This window comes from Cavia porcellus, unplaced genomic scaffold (genome assembly GCF_034190915.1).
Source record: "Cavia porcellus strain 051 isolate PalLab524CR breed Dunkin Hartley unplaced genomic scaffold, mCavPor4.1 scaffold_8, whole genome shotgun sequence".
NCBI classification, from domain to species: Eukaryota; Metazoa; Chordata; class Mammalia; order Rodentia; family Caviidae; genus Cavia; species Cavia porcellus.
The window spans coordinates 76,789,412-76,794,664 of record NW_026947491.1 but is presented as its reverse complement, the minus strand read 5'-3'; the positions used below and the strand labels follow the sequence as shown (position 1 = coordinate 76,794,664).

Sequence of the window (5,253 nt, the reverse complement as noted above, 5' to 3'; positions counted from 1 at the left end):
CAATAACATATACCCTGATAGGTACTAGGGAATTATTATTCTTAAAATGTGACCAAATTAATGTGTAAGAAGTGATTTGTTGCTGTTTTGTTGTTGTTTTGTTTTGTTTTGTTTTGTTTGCTAACAGGGATCAAATTCACAATCTGTGCTTGCCCAGCAGGCGCTTATTGCCGCTGAGCTAACCTCCCTGCCCTGCTGTTTTATGAGTCTGCTGTTAACATAGGTTGAACATCCTTGTCTAAAAATATGAACTTTGAATACCTGAAGTCTACAAATTTTTTGAATGCCCATATAATGCTCAAAAACATTGAGATTTAGGATTTTTAGAGTAGGGATGCACAATCAGTAAGATAAACACAAATATTTCAAATCTTAACAATTTCAAAATCCCAATGGCTCCAGTCACATAGTGCGAGTTTGTCATTTAATCTGAAGCGTAACTGACAGGTTTAGGAGAGTCCTGAAGCGGTATTGAGATGGTGGAAGCAGTGTACTCCTCAAAGGATGTAGCCATTGCCACTCCTAGTGGGACGTGCTGTGATGAGGTGGGGCCCTGTTTGGAGCTGGCTTAGGGGCCATGACCTTTGGCACTGTACCTCTTTCCTATCCCTTTCCTCCCTGGAATTTTCTCCAGTTCTACATCTCGGGCATCATGGAGTGAGTGGTTTTAACTCCATCCTACTCTCCACCAAGATGGTACTGCCTTGAAACTAGAAAAGCACAGACTGAAACCTATAAAGCCATGAGCTAAATAAGGAACTACATTTCCTCACTTAAATTGTGGGCACCTGATATTTCATCTTGGCAATGGGAAGGCTGACTAATATAGTGAGGTGCACCTAACCTGTAGTTACTTTAACAGTCTCCAAGTTGGATAGCTTGGAATATGTTTCAACTTGTAAGAATCCAGATTAAATAGACAATTTGGGGTATTTTTAAACCACAAAATGTCTTGTGAGATTTCAGGTAAGATATAGGCTAGCCCTGAAATCTCTGTAGGGCCTGGAATATGTAATCCATGCTATTAAGCCAAACATGGCCTTTTCATGCAATGCTGGTTTTGCAGGTGTGCAAAATGAAAAAATTTTGGCATCTTGGAAGCTTCCACCAAGATTTCAGAAGAAAGTCTACTAGAGCAGACAGTGCATAACAGGGCCAGAATACCTACAAGCACCTGCTGATGTGGTGATGTGTGAAGGTTTAAGTGTTGCCTAAACTGTAATGGAGACCTGGGGAAATTAGAGATGCCAGAGATGTGGATGCCTGCTGGGTAATGCTTCATGCAACAACCAGAGTTAGTCAGGAGATCTTCCTGTACACTGTAGTCAGTAGGGCCACAGAGACAGGGCTGGCTAAGCTATTTGGAACTTCAAACTTTCCACTGTGAATTTCCACTGTGGATTGCACTGTTTTTCCTGCTAAGATTGGGTCTTGCTTTGGTCCAATATTTTTTTCTATGACTTTATTCCTCCTTTCAGAAATAGAAATACTTCCATTTCTGATATTGTGTCTTAGAAGTATGTAACTAAATTTTCTTTATCAGAATTCACAGATAAGTATCACCTTGACTCTCAGAGACTCAAGATTTCAACTTTTGAGTAATTCTGGAACAGTTAAGATTTGAGGCATTCTTAAAGAAGGACCATCTAGATGCATTGCGTGTGTGTGTGTGTGTGTGTGTGTGTGTGTGTGTATGTGTGTGTGTGTGTGTGTGTGTGTGTGTGTGTGTGTGTGTGTTTGAGATAGATGTAATCCTTATGAACCAAGGAATGAATGCTGTAATTTGAATGCAAATGCTTCTCTAAGACATCACTGCTGGCCCATGACAGTATTGGGAGATAATGTTGGCTTTATAAGATGAAATCTAGTGGAAGGAAGTTAAGTCACTCAGAGCATGCCTTTGAAGGAGACACTTGCACCCTGCTAACTACCGTTTTGGTTTTTTTGGTTCTATAGGATGTACAGTCTTCCCTACCATGAAGCCTCACTGTGAACACAGGTCTGAAGCAACAAGGCCAGGCATCAGTGGAATGAAACTTCAGAAACTAGAAACAAAATAAACTTTTTATTTATTAAGTCAATTTTCTCAGACATTTTGTCCCAGTGACACAAAGCTGACTACACTAATTATTTTAAGTTAATAGAGGTGTCTGTCGTCCTAAAGCTTCAGTTTCTTATCATGTGCCCTTCTAGGCATTTATTTACAAGATGACTAATGCAGAACAAGACAGAAGCCTGGCTTTTCCTAACCTAACATTGAAAACGATGCACTATCACTTCTGCCATTATTGCATACTTCTTTAGAACAAGTCCCTAAGTATCACTCACATGTGTTCATTAGAAGTGTATCACTAATCTTGTCTGCACTTAGGAAGAGAGTAATCAAGCTTTACCTTTTGGAGAGAGGAGCAACAAAGAACTGGGAACATACTTTGGGAACTCCTTCAATCCTGAAAAGTCTCTGTTCACCTTTGTGACCATTTTTAAAATTACAGAGCTTGGATAGGTTTCTGGCATCTGGCTGGGCTACTATCCACCAATGTGAACTCTGCAGATAGGGAGGCCTCCACAGTGGCCTAGAAACAGTGAGTTCCCATGGTGGCCAAGGTCAAAAACAAAACCCTAGCTGAAGTGCAAATCTTAAGATAAACAAAGAAAGTGAATTTGAGCTTCTTCCACCTCCACTTCAGTAGAAGATCACAAATCAGGAAGAATTGATTACCAGCTAAGGAAAAGGTAGCCTTTTGAAGATAGCATAAGTAAAAACAACAGTAATTTGTAACTGAGAAAAGTGCACCCAGAAAAAGACTGAAGAGCCCTCACAGGGCTCTATCCATAGATGAGCATGCTTTACATGTAGACTCAGAATATCACACTGTGGCTTAAGTATGCAGAAATGGAAATGAAGAGCTATGATGTCACTCGTACCGGAAACACCTGGGACAGAACTTTAACATCTCTGCCACGAATCAGGCTGTCCAGGAGCAAGTACGCACCGGCTCCCAGAGGATGTTCCAGGCTGGATGGGGTGGGAGCCCAGGAACAGGCCTGGTGCTCCTGCAGTGTGCTGGAGCAGAGGTTCCAGCAGGGGCAGCCAGCCACACCACTTTGAGCTCTTTGTCCCAGTGCACCCTGACTGGAAGACCAGGACCAAGTACGCACACTTTGAAGAGACTTGGGCTTCCTTTGCGCATGCCCAAAAGTTTACAAGAGCGCAGTAGAATTCTTTGGTGATGAACACATGGATGAACACCTTTATGTCACCTTTGCTGAATTTGAAGAAAATCTGGGAGAATTCAAGAGAGTTTGAATCATCTGCAAGTTCACCCTGGCTAGAATCCCAAAACACTAGGCCCAAGAACCACCTTCCAGAAGAAATTCACAACAGCAGGGGGCTTGAGATGTGTGGTGCTCAAGAGGAGGCCCCAGGATGGGTAAGAAATGAAGGCTAATCCATAGGACAGCATGTGGTTCTGTAACTTGAGTTTAATGGAAGGTTGTATCATCACCTATGTTGCCCATTTTGGAGAAGTGCCCTGAGGATCAGCTGTGTGCTCTACCTGGAACCAAGACTGAAGCATCCTGAAAGGACAAGGCCCTTTGGAATTAGGTCTACACAAAAGTTCCATACGCAGAGTTTGAAATAAGACAGCAAAATGTACCCTTTGCCAGAAGTGCTTTAGGAATGGCCGTGGGCAGATAGATGTCCAAAGCACAAGCTTTCTTGTGTGTGTGTGGGTATGTGTGTGTGTGTGTGTGTGTGTGTGTGTGTGTGTGTGTATGTGTGTACCAGGGATCAGGGATCGAACTCAAGGCCACACGCTTGCCAGGTAGGGCCCTGTGCTGCTGAGCTGAATACCTGGCTAGAGTTGCAGCTTTGATACCTAAAGCTTTATGAAAAGTTCCTGGAATTTGGACCTGAAAATTGTACCTACTGGATTAAGTTTGCAAACTGAGAACAGTCTCTGGGGTTTTTGACCAAGCACAGGCCATCAGCCAATCCCACCTAGACAAATCAGAGGTGCTTTGGAAATTATACATGGATTTTGAGATTGACCAAAAAAAGCTGAAGGGATGTAAAATCTTTACCAACAGCTGCTTGGATGCTTACGGCATGTCCAGGTATGGGTCAGCTTTGCTCTGTTTGAATTGTCTTTGGAGAAAGGAGGAAGTGCTACTGAACCCATACAAAATTATGAAGAAGCTAACAAAATCATGGGAAACTGTAAAGAAAGAAGGGAGAGGCTCTTGCTGCAGGGATCATGGCAAAGTTTTGAAGATGAATTTGGAACTCTGTCAGACTAGGAGAAAGTGAACAAACTCATGCTGGAGAAAGTCAGGAGAAGAAAGGTCCAAGCAGACCCAGTGCAGGCTGAGAAGAATAGCGTGAGTACATCTTTTCCAAGCATACTGCCCACCAGCCCAAGCTTAAATTGCTGGCCATCATCAAGCTCTGGAAGAAACAACAGCAGAAAAAAGGAGGCTACTGAGCAGGATCCAGATAAGGATGTGTATGAAAGCAAATCCTGAACTCTTTCATGTTGTTGAATGCTTTTTGACTTTCATAAAGTAATAGTTTGCGGGAAAAAAATACATAGTTATTGTTATGGATTAAGAACTGGTGGTCAGTTAATGCCAGCTTCATTACATCAGCATAGAGCTGAGCATAGATGTCCCACCTGAGGAAAGTTATTAGCGTAGAGACATCGAGAAGGAGAAGCTATGGTGTTGAGGTGCTGAGGCATTGTGGGTTCTCCTACAAGTTGCTGTTTGAGCCGTCAGATTTTCCTGGAGGAGCTATGGTCCTCACATTGAGCATTGCTTCCTGGCTCCAGCGGGGAAGATGTGTGCCACTTGGTCTCCAGGATGAACTCCTCATGCTGCTTCCTGGCAGGTACCCAACTGTGCTTGTTAGAGGAGGAGTTCAGGGCCTGACCCGTAACAACCACAGTTATGTATGCTAACCTCCACACTTGTTACTCAAATTCATTGCTTAAATCAGCTTTATTACTATATTAAAATCCATGCCAGGGGCCAGGTATAACAATTTAGTCTCTTTTTAAAGCTTTATCCTATCAACTTCTTTCATAAATGTTTATGACTGTAAGCAGGACTGTTTTGTGTTTATACATAAGAAATGATATCAAGAAATTTCATAACTTCTCTCCTTATCTATGAAAAGCATGCTTATCTAAAGGACTGAGAAAGAAAAAAATTTTTTTAAAAAATGTGCACAGCTTACTTGAAATCCTA

The 5,253-nt window shown here is 42.2% G+C and overlaps 1 pseudogene; it reads left to right on the top strand.

Moving 5' to 3' along the window:
- Window positions 1-577: 577 nt before the first annotated feature.
- Window positions 578-4,530, top strand: LOC100730845 (crooked neck-like protein 1; annotated as a pseudogene).
- Window positions 4,531-5,253: the final 723 nt, after the last annotated feature.